General features: G+C 37.9%; 1 protein-coding gene across 9 annotated transcripts in view; it reads left to right on the top strand.

Moving 5' to 3' along the window:
- Positions 1 to 27743, top strand: part of pum2 (pumilio RNA-binding family member 2) — a 205034-nt gene that overhangs the window by 61898 nt on the left and 115393 nt on the right. The gene's annotated exons all lie outside the window — the stretch shown is intronic.

Raw genomic sequence — 27743 nt, 5'->3', positions numbered from 1 at the left:
AGAAATGAATAAGTAACTGTTGAGGTGAACAGTTACTTATTCATTTCTGTTGGGAAAAAGGACATTTCCAATCTTTTTTATTTTTCTCCCCCCACCATGAGTAGGCGGGACATCCTTGATGACTTGACAGCTGTTTACTAGTGCTGGGCGGTGTGACCAAAAATCTGTATCGCTGTATTTAAGATTCTGCCGGTTTCACGGTATATCAAATTATTATAAAAATAAATTTCACTGGACCTTTATTGTGGCTTATTTTACTGTCAGGAGTACAGAGAATATAAAAACATTGTAAGGACAAATACAAATTTACTTTAAAACTTTTATTCTTATTACTTTAAGAAATACATTTTACTGTGCAATTTCTTTTATAATTTCTTTAAGTTAGACCAGACTTTTATTTTTGCGGGTGTTGTAATAAACTTTATTATTATTATTATTATTATTATTATTATTATTATCAGGGCTCCAGACTAACTTTTTTTTTTTACTAGGAGCACTGCTACAGTGGGGCTACCCCTTATGAAAATATTTAGGAGCCCAAGCAGAAAATTTAGGGGCACACCTTAAATCAACCTGCAACGCCGTTATTCACATTTTCACTCTATTGCTGATAAATACCTTAGTAATAAATAGATTTAACATACAGAAATTACATTTTGCAGTTTTTATTTTAAAGTTCACAGGGCTCCAGACTAATATTTGAGGGTAGCTGCATCGGAGCCACTAAGTTTTACAGAAAGTATTTGGTAGCATTGCGGGGCTGACCATAAAGCACTGAGCTTGAGTTGAGGTGTTAATAAAATTAAACTTCAATTATTATCATTCATAATGTCTTAATATGAATTCAAAAGCAAAACGAGTGAAAAAAATTGATATTAGGGAGTGGAAATAGCTAATAAGCCAATAAGCGCTTGCATGTCAAACTATGTCAAATGTCAAAAATGTTTTTTGTCTCTTATCAGCAGTTTCTCGGCATGAGTAATGTCCTAATGTAATTTATATTTTCAAAAAATTTGAGAAGTGTTCTATCAAACTATACCTACCTTTTGACTCTCCTTGCTATAGTTTTGGAGTTATGAGTCTTTAGTTTTGTCTGTGTCACTCATAAAAAACAACTCTAAAAATGCCCTCAGGGCTTAAGGGGTTAATTTTTAAATAAGTGTCAGTTTTCCAACATCTTAACTTTTAGTTTTATAAATGGGGACAATCTTTGAAGGATGAACACATAATGTTTTGGTCATCACATTAAAAATAACATTTAAATATAAGATAATATCCGAGTTTAAAGTACTGGAAAAAGATGTATAGTGTTTGTTAGTGTTTGACTATTTCAGCCTACAATACCATTGTAACAGTTAGTGTTACTACATTCAGTCAAATGTTGCTAATTTGTGGACTTAGGCTACGTTTACACGGAAACGATCTGAAGAGAAAACGCAAAAGTGATCACTTTTTATTCTGCGTTTAGACGAGCGTTATGGGGGGGAAATCTGCGTGCATATGGTGACGCAAAAGTGTGTGAAATTCAATGTAGTATGCACTCCAGGCGGCTAGGTGGCAATAGCCGCATTTCCACTGTCGGGCCAGGGCCGGGCCAGGGCTTTAAACGGGCCGTGCCGGGCTAATAGCCTCGGGCCAATAGCACCGGGCATGCGTTTCCACTGTCGGGCCAGAAGCTCCACAGCGCTTCACTAAAACACGCCCGTAACACGCCTCTCTGGGACAACGTCACACTAACCCATCATTTCACCAACAAATGGAAGTTTTATAAGAAAACTAATCAGAAATCACTGGAAACAGCGTTGAAAACAAACACGATAAAAGCGGCCGTTTGCTAGCTTTTTTTTTTTGTTTGTTTGTTTGTTTAGCAGCTTCTTGAATATTTAAAACCCACGCATCGATGTTTTACCACAGGTTTACAATAAAAAGTGATACATTGATCATAATGAATTAATTTATGTAAAAATTGCACATTAGTCACTCAGAAATAAATTACCGTTAGGTCTATTTCACAAAAGAAAGAGGACACACTTACTTTTTCAGTCGCGTCTGTTTCTTTATCTGGTAACTTAGTTACAGGCAGTGTTGTGTGTAACGCGTTACAAAGTAACGCGTTACAGTAACGTAACTACTTTTTCGGGTAAAAAGTAGTGTAACGCGTTACTACTAAAAATTTGGTAACGAAACGTAGTTCCTTTTTCAATTCGGCGCAACGTTACTTTTCCCATGGATATATTTGACAGCGACACTGCCTCAGCTGCACGCTTGAGAGAAGAGAACTGTTGAGAACTGAAGAAAACGATTTGGTTTCATATTTATGTTTAAATTAAATAAAATAAAAAATTTGCGCAATATAGGCTATCGGGAGACAAATGGAGTGGGCAGACATGATTTAGACCACTTTATTAAGTTTGTTTTTGTAGAAAGACTTTCTTTAAAACGAATTTCGTTTTGTATTAATTGTATCTTAATTTTAATCAATGTTTTACCAACCAATTAATTGCCTGAATTTAATAAATAAGTAAATATGGCATGCAAAATAATCATGACGGCACCAGTGCGTGAACTGGAGCTCGTCTTCCATACTGTAAATGAACCAAAACTCAGATAAGCTACTTGTCTCACAGACCTGATAAATATAGGCTATAGAAAGCTTGAATATGTGTACTTTTAAACAAAATATATTTTTTTCTCTCAAAATCTCTTTTTTTTCCTCCTACTCCCTAGTGAGTCGTATGTCTGAAAACTAAGCTTATGTCTTCTATATTTTTACATTTTGTCTACATTCTACATTTTGTCCTATGCTATCAAGACGCGATTCGCACCGGTGTTAGAGAGCAGGGAAGCTTTATTGGCTGTTGCCGAAATTTAATGTTCGGTGGGGAGCGGAGCGGAGAGAAGTGGTGCGGGCGCGCTGCTCATCGCGGAGTGTCGCACTCTACCCCATGATGCAGAGCCGGCTGAGAATAAAAGTTAATTTTATTAAATTGAACAAGCTCAATCAGCATTCAATCAAATATGCCTATTCTAAAAGATGTAGGCTATTATTAATAATAATGTTATTTCAACACAATAATATGAAATAATTTCGAAATAATATGTGTGTGTGCATCTGTAAATCCGGTGACGCGTGTATTTATTTTTATTAGCCTAATAAACAAGTGTTTTCTCTAAAAGTGTCGACTCGGCTGCAAAGATGAAGTTGACGATCGCCATCTCCGTGTGAACACGCTTATAGAGAGAAATGCACATAAATAAGCCTAATGGATTATTACATAATCAGAGAGTAGCCTTTTTCTTTTTTCGTTTTGAATTATTTCGTTTAAAGACATTTAAAGCTCTGTTTATTTGATGTATTTGTCATGTCTGTGTGAGGCATAAACTGAGTTTCGTTAAGTTAGGATGTGCTCTAGCTCACGTGCAATGCAAGTGAGCGCGCGGGCGCCTCCGTTATATTTGTTTCGTCGGCCTATTCATTAAATACAGCAGGCAATTGGTTGATGAAAAATTGATTAAAATTAAGATACAATTTATACAAAACGAAATTCACTTTAAAGAAAGGCTTTCTACAAAACAACTTCAACTTCAACGGTCTCTGACCCGCTCCATGTCTCATATTGCGCATCCTATCTTACTCGGTCGTGCTGTTCACTTTTCATAAAATCAACATAAATGGAAAAAAATAACATTATAATATTTGAACAAATATGAAACTAAATGCGCTTTTTTAATGGCTACAATAGTAGGCTACTGTGTCCACCGTGGTCTCCTTGGATTTTTGATCAGCGGAAACGATATTTGCTTGTTTGGGATCTGACTGGTCAGCGTATTTGAAAAAGTTAAGCAAACTTTCCTCTCTTTTTGAAAAATTTCCCCTGAGTGAAACGATCGAGGCTAACAGCAATCTCAACTCGTACAACAAGTGCGCAAGTCATGTGTCACAAACATTGAACACTACATAAACAGTAGCCTATTTTTTTTTTTTTTTACATTTAGGCAATTAATTTTAGTGACAAAAGAGGTGCCGGATCCAATAAAAAAGGTTCCGGATCCAATGTCGGAGGTGACGGAACATGTTCCGGCTCAAATTAAGCCCTGATATTTAGGAACAGATATTGGGTTCTGCCCAAAGTCAAGCAACATAAAAGTAACGTAAAAGTAACGAGTAACGTAAAAAGTTACTTTCCAAACGGGGTAACTAAGTAAAGTAACGGATTACTTTTTTTTAAAGTAACGAGTAACGAGCAAACACTACTTTTTAAAAGTAACTTCCCCAACACTGGTTACAGGACATATTTACATCACATTTAGAAAAAATGATAATTTCTACAAATATATGCCATACGACCTGAGGAGCTTTAGCACTCTCTCGACTCCCATACAGATATTTTCAGTCAGAGAAACAGAGGAAGCTCCCGAAAAAAAAAAGTTACTTTATTTTTAGATAGTCCGGTTTAAAGAGACAGTAGGCTATGACAGATAAAATAAAAACATGACTGTGATAGCCTTTAAGATTGGTCTGATTTTTTACTATGCGTATCTTCAAGCGTTTACTATGTTTACTATGGTAACGGCTAGTGCGCATAGTCTTTTGCATCACAAACAGAAGGCATTCAAACATGAACGCGATTTAAATTATTTTATTTTTAAGTCTTTAATCTGACAGAATCATCCGGCGCTGCCGTCTCCCAACGGTAAACTCTTCCTCTGTTGGTAACCACTCCTCTAGCCCGAGCTGGCCCGCTTTGGCCCAAGGTATTCGACGGGCCAGAAATCCTGGCCGTTGGCCCCGAGTAAGCCCCGATCAAGCCCCTGAAGTGACAGTGGAAACGCGACTGGCCCTGGCACGCACTAGCACGGCCCGGCCCTGGCCCGACAGTGGAAACGCGGCTAATGTGAAGCACTGATCGGTGCCTTCACTGTCCAGCAGACTTTTGCGTTTTTACCGTTTAGACGGAAACGCGACGGTGGAGCATTTTTAAGATTTCCACTCTGGAGGGTGGTTTCACTTTTTTGCGTTTTTAAGCCCCAAAAACGCCGTCGCCGTCTAAACGAAAGGCACATCTGATAAAATATTTTTACGTTTTCACCCGCGAGCGTTCTCGTGTAAACAGGGCCTTAGAGTCTTCTATAACTTGTTCATTCATGGCACGATGTTTCTCCTGGTTTCTGCGTCAGCGCTGTTTGATCTGATATCCGTGGTTTATAACAGAGAACTCGGCGCCGAATCTGAATGCCTCTCACTAGACCTTGCAGCGATGTTATTAATTCTGTGGTGAATTCAATGGATTTCTTCACTGGATCTCCCAGCACTGTGTAGTAAAGGTGCACTACGCTGTCTATTATTCTGACTGATAAACAGTCTGTGAAGCACAATTGAGTAGCGCAGTTTCGTTATGCTTTCATTTTGTTTGCCATTTGATGTTGAGCAACGTTGTTCGCTTTCTGCATATCAGAAATCATATGGCTCTATGTGATATTTGCAATATTAAAGAGAGTTCGTTTTGTGGGTTATTAGGGCCCAAGCCCTGAAAGGGCGAAGGCCCTATTGTTTTCGGTAGGATTATTATTAGGGCCCAAGCCCTGAAAGGGCGAAGGCCCTATTGTTTCCGGTAGGATTATTAGGGCCCAAGCCCTGAAAGGGCGAAGAAGGGCGAAGAAAGGGCGCATGAGATTTTTGATATCTCGAACGGTTTGGCCGTGGCGAGGACACGAATTTATGGCGAATAATGGAAACAGGAAGTGTGTTATAACTTCTGCATACATTAACTGATCTTGATGAAACTTCAGCAGTGTGTTCGTTGTAAGAGGCCGATCGCACAGATGTGACTATTGTGAGTCAAAGTTATAGCGCCACCAACAGGCAGCAGGAAGTACATCACTTTCAAAATGCTTTGAAATCAGTGTCTTATTTTTACCCGATTTGCTTCAAACTTTATGTGTACAATGTAGACACACGGCAGATGTAAACCTGTGAAAGGATTATTGATATCTTAGATACTGTTGCCGTGGCAACGCATCAAACTTTAATATTCTTTTTTGATGCTTTTGAGACTCTTAACATACTTGAAATTGCATGAAACTCAACAGACATTTATTAGCCAGTAGACATGTGCAAAGTTTCAGAAACGGGGGTGGTGGAATGGCTCAGTAGCGCCACCTTTAGTCAAAAATGGGGGTTTAGTTTTTCCTAGAATCACAAAACTTGGTATGTGTATTGTTCTCATCAAGACGGACAACTTTCTAATTTACATGAACCATCTCTGACCAACAGGAAGAGAGATATTTTGGTTTGAATGTGGATTTTCTGAAGAATTTTCTCTCCCTCTCTCTGTGTCTGTGTGTGTGTGAGGGGAGGGGGGGATTTGACTATTGCTTTTATATTGTTAATCAAGGTTTCAGGGGCTTTTGGGGTCCTTAACTAGGGCTGAACGATATGGACAAAATTTCATATCTCGATTTTCATGCCAGATATCTCGATATCGATACAATACGATATGACTACGTAAGTACTAAAATAACAATACATTTAGAGTTTGTAAAAAACACACTGATGTCTATGGAAGAGGTAATAATAATCCTTTCCATTATAATTCGACACATTTTATTCATATCAGATACACTTCAATGTTTACTCTATTCTATTCCCAGTTCACCAGCCACTTACTTTTAAGTATTTCGGGAGAAGTGGATGAATTCACGTGTTGTAAACATAGAGGTTGTAAATCCAACAGATCCGATTCTCTGAACTGCGTCTGCGGCACAAACTAACACGGCGGCGCCCATCGCGCATACAGCTCAACTAACGCGATCGTTATAAAGGTGTTTAAACAACAATATACTTCCACTTGCATGTATTTGACAATCGGAATATCAGATATTTCATGCCATAGCTAACACATTTGTGAATATTCTGAATAAAAAAGGAAAAATGACATAAAAGCAGATCATCATTCATTCAGCGCTGTTGCTGCTGCGGTGTGTCACGTGACAAGCAATGACGCGTCACCATGGAAACGCCGCCCCCCCTCACAATATAGTTCCCACGTCCCTGGTAGTGTGTGCGCGCTGGCTTTAGCGGTGCATTCAAGGGCTCTCGTAAAACTGATGTTTGTTGTGACTGCCAGAGTTGTATGCAGGGCGAGCGCGGAGAGGGGAAATCTATATCGTCTATATCGTTGCTTTTTTCGATAGTAATATCTTGAAAGTTCATATCTCGATATAGATACGATAACGATATATCGTTCAGCCCTATCCTTAACGTGCTCAAAAACTCTTGAAACTTTGCACACAGGTCAGAACCCACGGCCATCAGGGCCGGGCTGAAGCTGGTACCCGGGCGTGGCTGGGGGGCTCAACAGCGCCCCCTTGAACGGGGTTCTAAAACTTGATCCATATATCAAACACGCTCGCATGAATTAATATGAAACTCGGTACACATATAGATCTCATCGGGCCGAACAACTTTACCCCGGTCAAGTTTTACGCCAGCCCAACAGGAAGTCGGCTATTATGGGTTGTTTGGAAAACGCTTGCTGTGGAATGTGAAATACTCCTCCTAGAAAATTCACCGTGTCCCCTTCAAACTCGGTGTGCATGTAGTCAAGACTTTGAGGATGCTAAATTGCGGACGGATTTTTGATATCTCGAACGGTTTGGCTGTGGCGAGGAATCGAATTTATGGCGAGAAAAGAGAAACACGGAAGTGGAATAACTTCTGCATACATTAACTGATCTTGATGAAACTTCAGCAGTGTGTTCGTTGTAAGAGGCCGATCAGATGGATGTAGCTATTGTGAGTCAAAGTTATAGCGCCACCAACTGGCAGCAGGAAGTGTGTCACTTTCAACATGCTTTTGACAAAAGTGGGGGGGTTACTTTTAACTACAGTAAAGAAAAAATAGTTTCTATATTGTTCTCATCAAGCCGGACAACTTTCTAATTTACATTCAATAGCTCTGGCCATCAGGAAGTCAGATATTTTGGTCTGAATGTGAATTTTTTTGCAAAATCAGCCTCTGAATTTTTAGCCACTCCTCTTAAACTATTTATTTTATTCGTACCAAACTTTTTCAACATGATGAAACTACATTAAATATGCTAAATTGTGAATGGATAATAAATATCTCAAACGGTTTTGCTATGGCGAGGGATTAAAGTAAAAATCTTCTAAAAATGTAATTATATACCATTTATTTCTATATAAAAGTATACAAATATCACAACTAAACCATTTTATTCTGTTTTTGCAATTCAAGAAGAATGAAAAAGTTAAAAACAGGCTATTTAGTGCTATTTGGTTCAACAAAAAGCAAACATAGGGCTATACTGCCCTCTTGTGTCCAAAAGGACATCAAAATAGTATATAAAACTTTTTACCAGGTAGGCCAATATTGTATTTAAATATACATTTATTAGGTATGTGTCTGAGGATATTTTCCCACCGGTTAATCGACGTGTGACACGAGTGGGTGCTTTTAAATCGCTAATATAATAGTGAAAGAAAAATAATGATAATGTTGCACACACAAATCACACACATGTGGGAAAGAATGATGCTTTTAAACAACACTAAACCGCCATTAGGTGTCGCCAGGCATCCATCTTAATAAGCAAGTCATTGATTCATTCGTTCAAACGATTCGTTCGAATGAGTCGATCATGATTAAGACAGATGTTTATGGATTGATCATTCAATCTTTGAGTCAACCGATTCGTTAAAAATGCTGAATCGTGCAGTTATGAGAAAACACGTGATGCGTGATGGTTCTGCCGTGATCTTTAACTATTTTCGCTGCTGAAACAGAACAAAAACAGTCAACATTGCATCTAAAATGTAAGTGACTTAATTGTAACTGTTTATTAACCTGTTGTATGAAATCTAGGGGTGGGAGAAAAAATTGATTCTTAGATGCATCGCGATGCGGACGTGGACGATTCTGAATCGATTCACAAATGTCAAAAAATCGATTCTCTAAAAAAAATTTTTTCTAATAACGTAATATTGACGGAAGGCAAAAGGCGGAACTCTAAGCGGACATGCGTGCAGTCTGTGGCGCGCACATAACAGAGAAGTTTCTTCTGCTCACCAAGGCTGCATTTATTTGATTAAAAATACAAACAAAAACAGTAATATTGTAAAATAGTATTCCAATTTAAAACAGCTGCTTTCTATTTTAATATATTTTAAACTGTTATTTATTCCTGTGATCAAAGCTGAGTTTTCAGCACCATTACTCCAGTCGTCACTGTCACATGATCCTTCAGAAATTATTCTAATATGATGATTGATACTCAGGAAACATTCATTATTATTTTAAATGTCGAAAACAGTTGTGTACAGTCTTTGATGAATAGAAAGTTCAAAAGAACAGCATTTATCTGAAATCTAAAGCTTTTGTAACGTTAAACACTACCGCTCAAAAGTTTGTGGTTAGTAATAATTAAAATTTTATTTTTGGGGGAAAGAAATAAAATAAATCAGTACTTTTATTTATGAAGGATGAGTTAAACTGATCAACAGTTACAGTAAAGACATTTATAATGTTAAAAATATATATATTTGAAATATATGCTGTTCTTTTGAACTTTACATTCATCAAAGCATTTAAAAAAAAAAAAATCTGTACACAACTGTTTTCAACATTGAAAATAATAATGAATATTTATTGAGCATCAATCATCATATTAGTATGATTTCTGAAGGATCATGTGACACTGAAGACTGGAGTAATGATGCTGAAAACTCAACTTTGATCACAGAAATGAATTACTATGTAAAATATTTTAAAATTGAAAACAGCTGTTTTAAATTGGAATAATATTTCACAATATTACTGTTTTTGTTTGTATTTTTAATCAATAAATGCAGCCTTGGTGAGCAGAAGAGACTTCTCCTAAAAACATTAAAAATCTTACTGACCCCAAACTTTTGAACAATAATATATATATATATATATACATATATATGTATGTGTGTGTATGTATGTATGTATATATATATATATATATATATATATATATATATATATATATATATATTAGGGGTGTAACGATTCATCAACTACATCGATGTATCGATTTATATTCCTACGATCCAACTGGATCGATCTGTGCTCGGCAAGTTGGCCTTCCGGACGACATATATCGATCTAATATCGTTTTAAAAGGTAATGAATCGATTGTATCGATACTAGGAAATAGCGCATTGGATTTAAGCACGTTAGACTTTATATGGATGTTTTTTCTTTGCACTTTTAATGATAAAGGCGTTAAACGTTACTCGATTCAGTCTGCCTATCTGTGTCGTCGTCGCCATGCGTGACGCGCCAGCAGCAGCGCAAAGACAACAAGCAGCGCAAAGTCTCTCACCTCAGAAAAACGGACTGTCCTGTCCTCTCAGCCGCTGTACTGCAGTAGCGCGCACTCTTCTATTGCACGCGCAAATGCGCCGGAGCGCGCTGTATCACTTCACTAAAGCGCAAAAGAAATACGAGCATGCAACGTCGTAAATTAGTAAGTTAAGAAATAAAAGTAAAATACCAATAAATTACGTTATTGGTACGTCATGTGTGTTGCTATTTATCAGGAGCAGTTTCCTCCATGTTTCTTTACCAGTTCTTCTAAGTATTGTGTATCACCATGGTAGCCTAATTGTTGTTTGTTTCCATAACAAAATGCCACTTACTGGTTTTGTATATTTTTATATGACTGTGGTGGCTCATACCAAGATTGTATTAACAAAAATTAGTTTGGGACTGCTATTTATTAGCTTAACCTCGCAGTGCCTACTGTCTATCAGTATTTGTCATATTCTTAAAAAAAAATTGTTAAGTAAAGGGGGACAGAACTTGTGTGTCAACAATTTTTGTGTAAACAAATGTATTATAATAGGCTTATAATTCCTAAAAAGGTGGGTCGCGGCTTGATGACCATGCTGAAATGTGGGTCCCATGGCCAAACTATTCAAAACATCATTCTATGTTGTGATAATCGTAATTAATAATCACAATTACAATTTCAAGGGAATAATCAACAATTAGCCTATAATTTTTGTCATAATCGTTCAGTCCTACTTATTAATATAAAATGTGAATGCATTTTATATTAATTGTTGTTTACTTGTTTGTTTATATCTATAATTAATTGATACCTGATTCCCTTACAAGAATTTTTGGCTAAAAAGTTACTGAATCGATTTCAAGTCACTGAATCGTTTGGGATCGGATCGTTCTAAATGAACCAATATCGTCCTTGAATCGTATCGACAACCATGAATCGCGAATCGAATCGAATCGTTGTTAAAACGAATCGTTACACCCCTAATATATATATATATAAATATAGCTGCGAGCAGCGATGGAGGGCCAAAGCCGGCGGTACCGCCACCCCGGTGCCTTTAGGTAACTAAAGGCACCGGGGTTGCGGTGCCACCGGCTTGGGCCCGTAATCGCTGCTCGCAGCTATATTTATTATTATTATTATTGTTCTTCAAGGGTTCGGGGGCTTTTGGGGCCTTTAACGTGCTCAAAAACTCATGAAACTTTGCACGCAGGTCAGAACCCGCGGCCATTAGGGCCGGGCTGAAGCTGGTACCCGGGCGTGGCAGGGGGGCTCAACAGCGCCCCCTAGAACACAATCTTAAATCTTGGACACATACAAGAACGTATTAGTATGAAACTCGGTACACATATAGATCTCATCGGGCCGAACAACTTTCGCACTCTAAGTTATTAGCTCTGCCCAACAGGAAGTCAGCTATTATGGGTTGTTTGAAAAACGCATGCTGTGGAATTTAATGTACTCCTCCGAGGGAATTGATCCGATCCACACCAAACTCGGTCAGCATGAAGTCAAGCCATTGAGGATGCTAAATTGCGGACGGATTTTTGATATCTCGAACGGTTTGGCCGTGGCGATGAAACGAATTTATAGCGAGAAAAGATAAACAGGAAGTGTGTTATAACTTCTGCATACATTAACTGATCTTGATGAAACTTCCGCAGTGTGTTCGTTGTAAGAGGCCGATCACATGGATGTGACTATTGTGAGTCAAAGTTATAGCGCCACCAACTGGCAGCAGGAAGTGTGTCACTTTCAAAATGCTTTGAAATCACCCTCTTATTTTTACCCGATTTGCTTCAAACTTTATGTGTATAATGTAAACACACGGCAGATGTAGACTTGTGAAAGGATTTTTGATATCTTTAATACTGTTGCCGTGGCAACGCTTCAAACTTTAATATTCTTTTTTGATGCTTTTGAGACTCTTAACATACTTGAAATTGGATGAAACTCGACAGACACATCACATTTATTAGCCAGTAGACATGTGCAAAGTTTCAGAAACGGGCGTGGTGAGGGGCTCAGTAGCGCCACCTTTAGTCAAAAATGGGGGCTTAGTTTTAAGTAGAGTCACAAAAATCGTTATGTATATTGTTCTCATCAAGCCGGACAACTTTCTAATTTATAGTCATAAGCTGTGACCAACACGAAGTGAGATATTTTGGTTTGAATGTGATTTTTTGTAGAATTCTCTCCCTCTCTCTCTCTGTCTCTGCGTCTCTGTGTGTGTGAGGGGTGGGGGGATTTGTCTTTTGAGTGAGATTTGTTTAAAATTCCTGTTTTTCAAGGTTTCAGGGGCTTTTGGGGCCTTTAACGTGCTCGAAAACTCTTGAAACTTTGCACACAGGTCAGACCCCGCGGCCATCAGGGCCGGGCTGAAGCTGGTACCCGGGCGTGGCAGGGGGGCTCAACAGCGCCCCCTGGAATGGGATCCGAACACTTGTCCATAAATCAAACACACTTGCATGTAATGATATGAAACTCGGTACACATATAGATCACATCGGGCTGAACAACTTTCGTGCTCTAAGTTTTACGCCAGCCCAACAGGAAGTCGGCAATTATGGGTTGTTTGGAGAACGCTTGCTGTGGAATGCGAAGTACTCCTCCTAGAGAATTCATCCAATCCCCACCAAACTCGGTGTGCATGAAGTCAAGACATTGAGGATTCTAAATTGCGGACGGATTTTTGATATCTCGAACGGTTTGGCCGTGGCGAGGAAACGAATTTATGGCGAGAAAAGAGAAACACGAAGTGGTATAACTTCTGCATACATTAACGGATCTTGATGAAACTTCACCAGTGTGTTCGTGGTAAGAGGCCGATCAGATGGATGTAACTATTGTGAGTCAAAGTTATAGCGCCACCAACTGGCAGCAGGAAGTGTGTCACTTTCAAAATGTTTTTGACAAAAGTGGGGGGGTTAGGTTTACCCACAATTACAAAAATCAGTAAGTATATTGGTCTCATCGAGCTGGACAACTTTCTAATTTGAGGTCATTAGCTTGGACCAACAGGAAGTCAGATATTTTGGTTTGAATGTGGATTTATTTGCAAATTCAGCCTCTGCTTTTTACCCACTCCTGCTAAGTGTTTTTTTTTTTTTATTCACACCAAACTTTTTCAACATGATGAAAATACATTAAAGATGCTAAATTGAGAACGGATATTGAATATCTCAAACGGTTTTGACATGGCGAGGGATTAAAATAATGTCAAAAAAGGAATCAGAAAACATCTCATATATTCTTAAAATTTAATTATACACCATTTATTTTTATATAAAATAATACAAATATTAGAACTAAACCTATTTTATTCTGTTTTTGCAATTCAAGAAGTATGAAAAAGTTAAAAACAGGCTATTTAGTGCTATTTGTTTCAACAAAAAAGCAAACATAGGGCTATACTGCCCTCTTGTGTCCAAAAGGATATCAAAATAGTATATAAAACGTTTTACTAGGTAGGCCTATTGTATTTAAATATAAATTTATTAGGTATATGACTGTGAGGATATTTTCCCATCGGTTAAGCGACGTGTGACACGAGCGGGTGCTTTTAAATCGCTAATATAAAAGTGAAAGTAAAAAAACGGACGTCCGCACGGACATTGATAATGGTGCACGTTGGAAAGAATGATGCTTTTAAACATAACACTAAACCGCCATTAGGTGTCGCCAGGCGACCATCTTAATGAGCGAGTCATTGATTCATTCGTTCAAACGATTCATTCCAATGACTGAGTCATTCATGATTGAGACAGATGTTTATGGATTGACCATTGAATCTTTGAGTCAAGCGATTCGTTTCAAAATGCTGAATCATTCAGTAATGAGAAAACAAGTTGCTGTGATCTTTGTTTAACTATTTTTGCTGCTGAAACAGAACAAAAACAGTCAATATTGCATCTAAAATGTAAGTGACTTAATTGTAACTGTTTATTAACCTGTTGTATGAAATCAATGTCACAGTTTCAATTGTGATTGTATTCAGGAAATAGTTGCCTACTCGTCAAGTGAGGTTGCTTAACTCTATCATATGTTATAAAATATATAAAAACTCCATATTTGTAATTTTTATAGTCAGTATGTTGTTAACTGGGTTGCTTTTTTGTGTGCTGCGCTCATTTGTTTACAATTCTCCTGGAGAAGCAGCATGAGCCTCAGCAGTGCAACCTTGTTACCATTGATCAGTAATACATTTATTATTAACTGCTGATTGCAACTTAAAATGAATGTAATGAAATTAGAATAATCTCTCGTTTTAGTGATTCCCAAGTTATTTTTTTGTTATTGACGTTCTAATCAGGCTATACTTTGGTCGCGCAAGTAAAATTCTCTTTCAGGTAGGCCTATTGTATTTATATATAAATATATTAGTGATGTGACTGTGATAACATTTTCCCACCGGTTAATCGACATGTGACACCGCTGAGGGCTTTTAAATCGCTAACTATAGTATACTATATACTAGTAAAATACAGATGTCCGCACAGACATTGATAATGGTGCGGAGTAGAGCGAGCATTTTCAATGTATTCCTATGGATGTAGGAATTAACTAAAACATTTTATTTATGTTTTTGTGTCCACTGTTCAACCGCAACCGCGTCACACACACATTCCAGAATTGCAATCTTGACATTCATTATAGCCCTAATACAATATAATAATAAAAATAGTCAACCTAACATAAACGAATTACACTGCTCTGTTTAAATAGTCAGTAGTACAATCTGTACCATTCACAGTAAGCAGAGCTCCACTGTGATGTTTCCAAGCACATTTTTGCGCGCGTGAAGAGGATGATTTTTTCCATCGATATTGGAACACGAGTGAAGTACAAAGCCTATAATAAAGAATAGTTTAGCATCCAAATACATCGCAAAAATTGAAACATTTTGATTCTAATGAGAGGGTTACGTGAGACCAACACTGCTTACTTTCGTTTTTATTTTTACATTAAATTTAAAGGATTTGTTGTGGAATATTTTGAGTGTATCATAAAATCAGAATAAGGTAATACAAGTAATATTTTCTGTCTTATAAATATATATATATATATATATATATATATATGTGTGTGTGTGTGTGTGTGTGTGTATATATAAATATAGCTGCGAGCAGCGATGGAGGGCCAAAGCCGGTGGCACCGCCATCCCCGGTGCCTTTAGGTAACTAAAGGCACCGGGGTGGCGGTGCCACCGGCTTGGGCCCGCAATCGCTGCTCGCAGCTATATTTAGGGCCCAAGCCCTGAAAGGGCGAAGAGCCCTATTGTTTTCGGTAGGATTATTTATTATTAGGGCCCAAGCCCTGAAAGGGCGAAGGCCCTATTGTTTTCGGTAGGATTATTATTATTAGGGCCCAAGCCCTGAAGGGGCGAAGGCCCTATTGTTTTCGTTAGGATTATTAGGGCCCAAGCCCTGAAAGGGCGAAGGCCCTATTGTTTCCGGTAGGATTATTTATTATTATTATTATTATTATTTTGTCAACCTTTCGGGCACTTTTGGGGCTCTTAACATGCTCGAAAACTCTTGAAATTTTGCACACACGTCAGAACCCGCGGCCATCAGGTCCGGACTGAAGCTGGTACCCGGGCGTGGCAGGGGGGCTCGACAGCGCCCCCTGGAACGGGATCCGAACACGTGTCCATAAATCAAACACGCTTGCATGTAATAATATGAAACTCGGTACACATATAGATCTCATCGGGCCGAACAACTTTCGTGCTCTAAGTTTTACGCCAGCCAAACAGGAAGTTGGCTATTTAGCGTTGTTTGGAAACGCATGCTGTGGAATTTAATGTACTCCTCCTAGGGAATTCATCGATTCGCCTCCAAACTCGGTGTGCATGAAGTCAAGACATTGAGGATGCTAAATTGCGGACGGATTTTTGATATCTCGAACGGTTTGGCCGTGGCGAGGAAACAAATTTATGGCGAAAAAATGAAACAGGAAGTGTGTTATAACTTCTGCATACATTAACTGATCTTGATGAAACTTCAGCAGTGTGTTCGTGGTAAGAGGCCGATCACATGGATGTGACTATTGTGAGTCAAAGTTATAGCGCCACCAACTGGCAGCAGGAATATGTCACTTTCAAAATGCTTTGAAATCAGTGTCTTATTTTTACCCGATTTGCTTCAAACTTTATGTGTACAATGTAGACACACGGCAGATGTAAACCTGTGAAAGGATTATTGATATCTTAGATACTGTTACCGTGGCAACGCATCAAACTTTAATATTCTTTTTTGATGCTTTTGAGACTCTTAACATACTTGAAATTGCATGAAACTCAACAGACACATCACATTTATTAGCCAGTAGACATGTGCAAAGTTTCAGAAACGGGCGTGGTGGAATGGCTCAGTAGCGCCACCTTTAGTCAAAAATGGGGGCTTAGTTTTTCCTAGAATCACAAAACTTGGTATGTGTATTGTTCTCATCAAGACGGACAACTTTCTAATTTACATGAACCATCTCCGACCAACAGGAAGAGAGATATTTTGGTTTGAATGTGGATTTTCTGAAGAATTTTCTCTCCCTCTCTCTGTGTCTGTGTGTGTGTGAGGGGAGGGGGGGATTTGACTCTTGCTTTTATATTGTTAATCAAGGTTTCAGGGGCTTTTGGGGTCCTTAACGTGCTCAAAAACTCTTGAAACTTTGCACACAGGTCAAAACCCACGGCCATCAGGGCCGGGCTGAAGCTGGTACCCGGGCGTGGCTGGGGGGCTCAACAGCGCCCCCTTGAACGGGGTTCTAAAACTTGATCCATATATCAAACACGCTCGCATGAATTAATATGAAACTCGGTACACATATAGATCTCATCGGGCCGAACAACTTTACCCCGGTCAAGTTTTACGCCAGCCCAACAGGAAGTCAGCTATTATGGGTTGTTTGGAAAACGCTTGCTGTGGAATGTGAAATACTCCTCCTAGAAAATTCACCGTGTCCCCTTCAAACTCGGTGTGCATGTAGTCAAGACTTTGAGGATGCTAAATTGCGGACGGATTTTTGATATCTCGAACGGTTTGGCTGTGGCGAGGAATCGAATTTATGGCGAGAAAAGAGAAACACGGAAGTGGAATAACTTCTGCATACATTAACTGATCTTGATGAAACTTCAGCAGTGTGTTCGTGGTAAGAGGCCGATCAGATGGATGTAGCTATTGTGAGTCAAAGTTATAGCGCCACCAACTGGCAGCAGGAAGTGTGTCACTTTCAACATGCTTTAGACAAAAGTGGGGGGGTTAGTTTTAACTACAGTAAAGAAAAAATAGTTTTTATATTGTTCTCATCAAGCCGGACAACTTTCTAATTTACATTCAATAGCTCTGGCCATCAGGAAGTCAGATATTTTGGTCTGAATGTGAATTTTTTTGCAAAATCAGCCTCTGAATTTTTAGCCACTCCTCTTAAACTATTTATTTTATTCGTACCAAACTTTTTCAACATGATGAAACTACATTATATATGCTAAGTTGTGAATGGATAATAAATATCTCAAACGGTTTTGCTATGGCGAGGGATTAATGTCCAAAAAGGAAACACTAAAAATCTTCTAAAAATGTAATTATATACCATTTATTTCTATATAAAAGTATACAAATATCACACCTAAACCCATTTTATTCTGTTTTTGCAATTCAAGAAGAATGAAAAAGTTAAAAACAGGCTATTTAGTGCTATTTGGTTCAACAAAAAAGCAAACATAGGGCTATACTGCCCTCTTGTGTCCAAAAGGACATCAAAATAGTATATAAAACTTTTTACCAGGTAGGCCAATATTGTATTTAAATATACATTTATTAGGTATGTGTCTGAGGATATTTTCCCACCGGTTAATCGACGTGTGACACGAGTGGGTGCTTTTAAATCGCTAATATAAAAGTGAAAGTAAAAAAACGGACGTCCGCACGGACATTGATAATGGTGCACGTTGGAAAGAATGATACTTTTAAACATAACACTAAACCGCCATTAGGTGTCGCCAGGCGACCATCTTAATGAGCGAGTCATTGATTCATTCGTTCAAATGATTCGTTCCAATGACTGAGTCATTCATGATTGAGACAGATGTTTATGGATTGACCATTGAATCTTTGAGTCAAGCGATTCGTTTCAAAATGCTGAATCATTCAGTAATGAGAAAACAAGTTGCTGTGATCTTTGTTTAACTATTTTTGCTGCTGAAACAGAACAAAAACAGTCAATATTGCATCTAAAATGTAAGTGACTTAATTGTAACTGTTTATTAACCTGTTGTATGAAATCAATGTCACAGTTTCAATCGTGATTGTATTCAGGAAATAGTTGCCTACTTGTCAAGTGAGGTTGCTTAACTCTATCATATGTTATAAAATATATAAAAACTCCATATTTGTAATTTTTATAGTCAGTATGTTGTTAACTGGGTTGCTTTTTTGTGTGCTGCGCTCATTTGTTTACAATTCTCCTGGAGAAGCAGCATGAGCCTCAGCAGTGCAACCTTGTTACCATTGATCAGTAATACATTTATTATTAACTGCTGATTGCAACTTAAAATGAATGTAATGAAATTAGAATAATCTCTCGTTTTAGTGATTCCCAAGTTATTTTTTTGTTATTGACGTTCTAATCAGGCTATACTTTGGTCGGGCAAGTAAAATTCTCTTTCAGGTAGGCCTATTGTATTTATATATAAATATATTAGGGATGTGACTGTGATAAAATTTTCCCACCGGTTAATCGACGTGTGACACCGCTGAGCGCTTTTAAATCGCTAACTATAGTATACTATATACTAGTAAAATACAGACGTCCGCACAGACATTGATAATGGTGCGGAGTAGAGCGAGCATTTTCAATTTATTCCTATGGATGTAGGAATTAACTAAAACATTTTATTTATGTTTTTGTGTCCACTGTTCAACCGCAACCGCGTCACACACACACACACACACATTCCAGAATTGCAATCTTGACATCGCAGCCTGTTCATTATAGCCCTAATACAATATAATAATAAAAATAGTCAACCTAACATAAACGAATTACACTGCTCTGTTTAAATAGTCAGTAGTACAATCTGTACCATTCACAGTAAGCAGAGCTCCACTGTGATGTTTCCAAGCACATTTTTGCGCGTGTGAAGAGGATGATTTTTTCCATCGATATTGGAACACGAGTGAAGTACAAAGCCTATAATAAAGAATAGTTTAGCATCCAAATACATCGCAAATATTGAAACATTTTGATTCTAATGAGAGGGTTACGTGAGACCAACACTGCTTACTTTCGTTTTTATTTTTACATTAAATTTAAAGGATTTGTTGTGGAATATTTTGGGTGTATCATAAAATCAGAATAAGGTAAGACAAGTAAAATTTTCTGTCTTATATTTATATATATATATATATACGTATATATATATACATATATATATATATATATATATATATATATATATATATATATATATATATATATATATATATGTGTGTGTGTGCGTGTGTATATATATATATATATATATATATATATATAGATAGATAGATATATAGATATAGATAGACAGATATTTATATACATATATATATATATATATATATATGTGTGTGTGTGTGTGTGTGTGTGTGTATATATATATATATATATAAATATAGCTGCGAGCAGCGATGGAGGGCCAAAGCTGGTGGCACCGCCATCCCCGGTGCCTTTAGGTAACTAAAGGCACCGGGGTGGCGGTGCCACCGGCTTGGGCCCGCAATCGCTGCTCGCAGCTATATTTATTATTATTATTATTATTTTGTCAACCTTTCGGGCACTTTTGGGGCCCTTAACATGCTCGAAAACTCTTGAAACTTTGCACACAGGTCAGAACCCGCGGCCATCAGGGCCGGGCTGAAGCTGGTACCCGGGCGTGGCAGGGGGGCTCGACAGCGCCCCCTGGAACGTGATCCGAACACGTGTCCATAAATCAAACACGCTTGCATGTAATAATATGAAACTCGGGACACATGTAGATCTCATCGGGCCGAACAACTTTCGTGCTCTAAGTTTTACGCCAGCCCAACAGGAAGTCGGCTATTATGGGTTGTTTGGAAATGCATGGTCTGGTATTTGAAACACTTCTCCTAGGGAATTCACCCGATCGCCACTAAACTCGGTGGGAATGAAGTCAAGACATTGGGGATGCTAAATTGCGGACGGATTTTTGATATCTCGAACGGTTTGGCCGTGGCGAGGAAACGAATTTATGGCGAATAATGGAAACAGGAAGTGTGTTATAACTTCTGCATACATTAACTGATCTTGATGAAACTTCAGCAGTGTGTTCGTGGTAAGAGGCCGATCACATGGATGTGACTATTGTGAGTCAAAGTTATAGCGCCACCAACTGGCAGCAGGAATATGTCACTTTCAAAATGCTTTGAAATCACCCTCTTATTTTTACCCGATTTGCTTCAAACTTTATGTGTATAATGTAAACACACGGCAGATGTAGACCTGTGAAAGGATTTTTGATATCTTTAATACTGTTGCCGTGGCAACGCTTCAAACTTTAATATTCTTTTTTGATGCTTTTGAAACTCTTAACATACTTGAAATTGGATGAAACTCGACAGACACATCACATTTATTAGCCAGTAGACATGTGCAAAGTTTCAGAAACGGGCGTGGTGAGGGGCTCAGTAGCGCCACCTTTAGTCATAAGTGGGGGGGTTAGTTTTATCAACAGCAACAAAACTTGGTATGTGTATTGTTCTCATCAAGACGGACAACTTTCTAATTGACATTAACTACCTCCGACCAACAGGAAGAGAGATATTTTGGTTTGAATGTGGATTTTCTGAAGAATTTTCTCTCCCTCTCTCTGTGTCTCTGTGTGTGAGAGGGGAGGGGGGAATTTGACTATTGCTTTTATATTGTTAATCAAGGTTTCAGGGGCTTTTGGGGTCCTTAACGTGCTCAAAAACTCTTGAAACTTTGCACACAAGTCAGAACCCCCTGCCATCAGGGACAGGCTGAAGCTGGTACCCGGGCGTGGCAGGGGGGCTCAACAGCGCCCCCTTGAACGGGGTCCCAAAACTTGGTCCATAGATCAAACACGCTTGCATGAATTAATATGAAACTCGGTACACATATAGATCTCATCGGGCCGAACAACTTTCCCCCGGTCAAGTTTTACGCCAGCCCAACAGGAAGTCGGCTATTATTGGTTGTTTGGAAAACGCTTCCTGTGGAATGCGAAGTACTCCTCCTAGAAAATTCACCGTGTCCCCTCCAAACTCGGTGTGCATGTAGTCAAGACTTTGAGGATGCTAAAATGCGGACGGATTTTTGATATCTCGAACGGTTTGGCTGTGGCGAGGAATCGAATTTATGGCGAGAAAAGAGAAACACGGAAGTGGAATAACTTCTGCATACATTAACTGATCTTGATGAAACTTCAGCAGTGTGTTCGTGGTAAGAGGCCGATCAGATGGATGTAGCTATTGTGAGTCAAAGTTATAGCGCCACCAACTGGCAGCAGGAAGTGTGTCACTTTCAACATGCTTTAGACAAAAGTGGGGGGGTTAGTTTTAACTACATTAAAGAAAAAATAGTTTGTATATTGTTCTCATCAAGCCGGACAACTTTCTAATTTACATTCAATAGCTCTGGCCATCAGGAAGTCAGATATTTTGGTCTGAATGTGATTTTTTTTGCAAAATCAGCCTCTGAATTTTTAGCCACTCCTCTTAAACTATTTATTTTATTCGTACCAAACTTTTTCAACATGATGAAACTACATTAAATATGCTAAATTGTGAATGGATAATAAATATCTCAAACGGTTTTGCTATGGCGAGGGATTAAAGTAAAAATCTTCTAAAAATGTAATTATATACCATTTATTTCTATATAAAAGTATACAAATATCACAACTAAACCCATTTTATTCTGTTTTTGCAATTCAAGAAGAATGAAAAAGTTAAAAACAGGCTATTTAGTGCTATTTGGTTCAACAAAAAAGCAAACATGGGGCTATACTGCCCTCTTGTGTCCAAAAGGACATCAAAATAGTATATAAAACTTTTTACCAGGTAGGCCAATATTGTATTTAAATATACATTTATTAGGTATGTGTCTGAGGATATTTTCCCACCGGTTAATCGACGTGTGACACGAGTGGGTGCTTTTAAATCGCTAATATAATAGTGAAAGAAAAATAATGATAATGTTGCACACACAAATCACACACATGTGGGAAAGAATGATGCTTTTAAACAACACTAAACCGCCATTAGGTGTCGCCAGGCATCCATCTTAATAAGCGAGTCATTGATTCATTCGTTCAAACGATTCGTTCGAATGAGTCGATCATGATTAAGACAGATGTTAATGGATTGATCATTCAATCTTTGAGTCAACCGATTCGTTAAAAATGCTGAATCGTTCAGTTATGAGAAAACACGTGATGCGTGATGGTTCTGCCGTGATCTTTGTTTAACTATTTTCGCTGCTGAAACAGAACAAAAACAGTCAACATTGCATCTAAAATGTAAGTGACTTAATTGTAACTGTTTATTAACCTGTTGTATGAAATCTAGGGGTGGGAGAAAAAAATTGATTCTTAGATGCATCGCGATGTGGACGTGGACGATTCTGAATCGATTCACAAATGTCAAAAAATCGATTCTCTAAAAAAATATTTTTCTAATAACGTAATATTGACGGAAGGCAAAAGGCGGAACTCTAAGCGGACGTGCGTGCAGTCTGTGGCGCGCACATAACAGAGAAGTTTCTTCTGCTCACCAAGGCTGCATTTGTTTGATTAAAAATACAAACAAAAACAGTAATATTGTAAAATAGTATTCCAATTTAAAACAGCTGCTTTCTATTTTAATATATTTTAAACTGTTATTTATTCCTGTGATCAAAGCTGAGTTTTCAGCATCATTATTCCAGTCGTCACTGTCACATGATCCTTCAGAAATTATTCTAATATGATGATTGATGCTCAAGAAACATTCATTATTATTTTAAATGTCGAAAACAGTTATGTACAGTCTTTGATGAATAGAAAGTTCAAAAGAACAGCATTTATCTGAAATCTAAAGCTTTTGTAACATTAAACACTACCGTTCAGAAGTTTGGGGTCAGTAATAATTTTTATTTTATTTTTGGGGGAAAGAAATAAATAAATCAATACTTTTATTCATCGAGAATGAGTTAAACTGATAAAAAGTTACAGTACAGACATTTATAATGTTAAAAAAAATTATATTTGAAATAAATGCTGTTCTTTTGAACTTTACATTCATCAACACATTTTGAAAAAAAATCTGTACACAACTGTTTTCAACATTGAAAATAATAATTAATATTTATTGACCATCAATCATCATATTAGAATGGTTTCTGAAGGATCATGTGACACTGAAGACGGGAGTAATGATGCTGAAAACTCAGCTTTGATCACATAAATTAATTACAGTGTAAAATATTTTATAATAGAAAACAGCTGTTTTAAATTGGAATAATATTTCACAATATTACTGTTTTTGTTTGTATTTTTAATCAAATAAATGCAGCCTTGGTGAGCAGAAGAGACTTCTCCTAAAAACATTGAAAATCTTCCTTACCCCAAACTTTTGAACGGTATATATACATGTTTGTATAATATATATATATATATATATATATATATATATATATATATATATGTTTTATATAATATATATATATATATATATATATATATATATATATATATGTTTGTATAATATATATATATATATATATATATAAATATAGCTGCGAGCAGCGATGGAGGGCCAAAGCCGGCGTTACCGCCACCCCGGTGCCTTTAGGTAACTAAAGGCACCGGGGTTGCGGTGCCACCGGCTTGGGCCCGTAATCGCTGCTCGCAGCTATATTTATTATTATTAGGGCCCAAGCCCTGAAAGGGCGAAGGCCCTATTGTTTTCGGTAGGATTATTAGGGCCCAAGCCCTGAAAGGGCGAAGGCCCTATTGTTTTCGGTAGGATTATTAGGGCCCAAGCCCTGAAAGGGCGAAGGCCCTATTGTTTCCGGTAGGATTATTTATTATTATTATTATTATTATTATTATTTTGTCAACCTTTCGGGCACTTTTGGGGCTCTTAACATGCTCGAAAACTCTTGAAATTTTGCACACACGTCAGAACCCGCGGCCATCAGGTCCGGACTGAAGCTGGTACCCGGGCGTGGCAGGGGGGCTCGACAGCGCCCCCTGGAACGGGATCCGAACACGTGTCCATAAATCAAACACGCTTGCATGTAATAATATGAAACTCGGTACACATATAGATCTCATCGGGCCGAACAACTTTCGTGCTCTAAGTTTTACGCCAGCCAAACAGGAAGTTGGCTATTTAGCGTTGTTTGGAAACGCATGCTGTGGAATTTAATGTACTCCTCCTAGGGAATTCATCGATTCACCTCCAAACCCGGTGTGCATGAAGTCAAGACATTGAGGATGCTAAATTGCGGACGGATTTTTGATATCTCGAACGGTTTGGCCGTGGCGAGGAAACAAATTTATGGCGAAAAAATGAAACAGGAAGTGTGTTATAACTTCTGCATACATTAACTGATCTTGATGAAACTTCAGCAGTGTGTTCGTTGTAAGAGGCCGATCACATGGATGTGACTATTGTGAGTCAAAGTTATAGCGCCACCAACAGGCAGCAGGAAGTACATCACTTTCAAAATGCTTTGAAATCAGTGTCTTATTTTTACCCGATTTGCTTCAAACTTTATGTGTACAATGTAGACACACGGCAGATGTAAACCTGTGAAAGGATTATTGATATCTTAGATACTGTTACCGTGGCAATGCATCAAACTTTAATATTCTTTTTTGATGCTTTTGAGACTCTTAACATACTTGAAATTGCATGAAACTCAACAGACACATCACATTTATTAGCCAGTAGACATGTGCAAAGTTTCAGAAACGGGCATGGTGGAATGGCTCAGTAGCGCCACCTTTAGTCAAAAATGGGGGCTTAGTTTTTCCTAGAATCACAAAACTTGGTATGTGTATTGTTCTCATCAAGACGGACAACTTTCTAATTTACATGAACCATCTCCGACCAACAGGAAGAGAGATATTTTGGTTTGAATGTGGATTTTCTGAAGAATTTTCTCTCCCTCTCTCTGTGTCTGTGTGTGTGTGAGGGGAGGGGGGGATTTGACTCTTGCTTTTATATTGTTAATCAAGGTTTCAGGGGCTTTTGGGGTCCTTAACGTGCTCAAAAACTCTTGAAACTTTGCACACAGGTCAAAACCCACGGCCATCAGGGCCGGGCTGAAGCTGGTACCCGGGCGTGGCAGGGGGGCTCAACAGCGCCCCCTTGAACGGGGTTCTAAAACTTGATCCATATATCAAACACGCTCGCATGAATTAATATGAAACTCGGTACACATATAGATCTCATCGGGCCGAACAACTTTACCCCGGTCAAGTTTTACGCCAGCCCAACAGGAAGTCGGCTATTATGGGTTGTTTGGAAAACGCTTGCTGTGGAATGTGAAATACTCCTCCTAGAAAATTCACCGTGTCCCCTTCAAACTCGGTGTGCATGTAGTCAAGACTTTGAGGATGCTAAATTGCGGACGGATTTTTGATATCTCGAACGGTTTGGCTGTGGCGAGGAATCGAATTTATGGCGAGAAAAGAGAAACACGGAAGTGGAATAACTGCTGCATACATTAACTGATCTTGATGAAACTTCAGCAGTGTGTTCGTGGTAAGAGGCCGATCAGATGGATGTAGCTATTGTGAGTCAAAGTTATAGCGCCACCAACTGGCAGCAGGAAGTGTGTCACTTTCAACATGCTTTAGACAAAAGTGGGGGGGTTAGTTTTAACTACAGTAAAGAAAAAATAGTTTTTATATTGTTCTCATCAAGCCGGACAACTTTCTAATTTACATTCAATAGCTCTGGCCATCAGGAAGTCAGATATTTGGGTCTGAATGTGATTTTTTTTGCAAAATCAGCCTCTGAATTTTTAGCCACTCCTCTTAAACTATTTATTTTATTCGTACCAAACTTTTTCAACATGATGAAACTACATTAAATATGCTAAGTTGTGAATGGATAATAAATATCTCAAACGGTTTTGCTACGGCGAGGGATTAATGTCCAAAAAGGAAACACTAAAAATCTTCTAAAAATGTAATTATATACCATTTATTTCTATATAAAAGTATACAAATATCACAACTAAACCCATTTTATTCTGTTTTTGCAATTCAAGAAGAATGAAAAAGTTAAAAACAGGCTATTTAGTGCTATTTGGTTCAACAAAAAAGCAAACATAGGGCTATACTGCCCTCTTGTGTCCAAAAGGACATCAAAATAGTATATAACACTTTTTACCAGGTAGGCCAATATTGTATTTAAATATACATTTATTAGGTATGTGTCTGAGGATATTTTCCCACCGGTTAATCGACGTGTGACACAAGTGGGTGCTTTTAAATCGCTAATATAAAAGTGAAAGTAAAAAAACGGACGTCCGCACGGACATTGATAATGGTGCACGTTGGAAAGAATGATACTTTTAAACATAACACTAAACCGCCATTAGGTGTCGCCAGGCGACCATCTTAATGAGCGAGTCATTGATTCATTCGTTCAAATGATTCGTTCCAATGACTGAGTCATTCATGATTGAGACAGATGTTTATGGATTGACCATTGAATCTTTGAGTCAAGCGATTCGTTTCAAAATGCTGAATCATTCAGTAATGAGAAAACAAGTTGCTGTGATCTTTGTTTAACTATTTTTGCTGCTGAAACAGAACAAAAACAGTCAATATTGCATCTAAAATGTAAGTGACTTAATTGTAACTGTTTATTAACCTGTTGTATGAAATCAATGTCACAGTTTCAATCGTGATTGTATTCAGGAAATAGTTGCCTACTCGTCAAGTGAGGTTGCTTAACTCTATCATATGTTATAAAAAATATAAAAACTCCATATTTGTAATTTTTATAGTCAGTATGTTGTTAACTGGGTTGCTTTTTTGTGTGCTGCGCTCATTTGTTTACAATTCTCCTGGAGAAGCAGCATGAGCCTCAGCAGTGCAACCCCATTGATCAGTAATACATTTATTATTAACTGATGATTGCAACTTAAAATGAATGTAATGAAATTAGAATAATCTCTCGTTTTAGTGATTCCCAAGTTATTTTTTTGTTATTGACGTTCTAATCAGGCTATACTCTGGTCGGGCAAGTAAAATTCTCTTTCAGGTAGGCCTATTGTATTTATATATAAATATATTAGGGATGTGACTGTGATAACATTTTCCCACCGGTTAATCGACGTGTGACACCACTGAGCGCTTTTAAATCGCTAACTATAGTATACTA

Source organism: Rutilus rutilus, assembly GCF_951802725.1.
Source record: "Rutilus rutilus genome assembly, chromosome: 15".
Lineage (NCBI taxonomy): Eukaryota > Metazoa > Chordata > Actinopteri > Cypriniformes > Leuciscidae > Rutilus > Rutilus rutilus.
The sequence above is the reverse complement of the archived record's forward strand: the minus strand, read 5'-3'. Positions and strand labels throughout refer to the sequence as shown.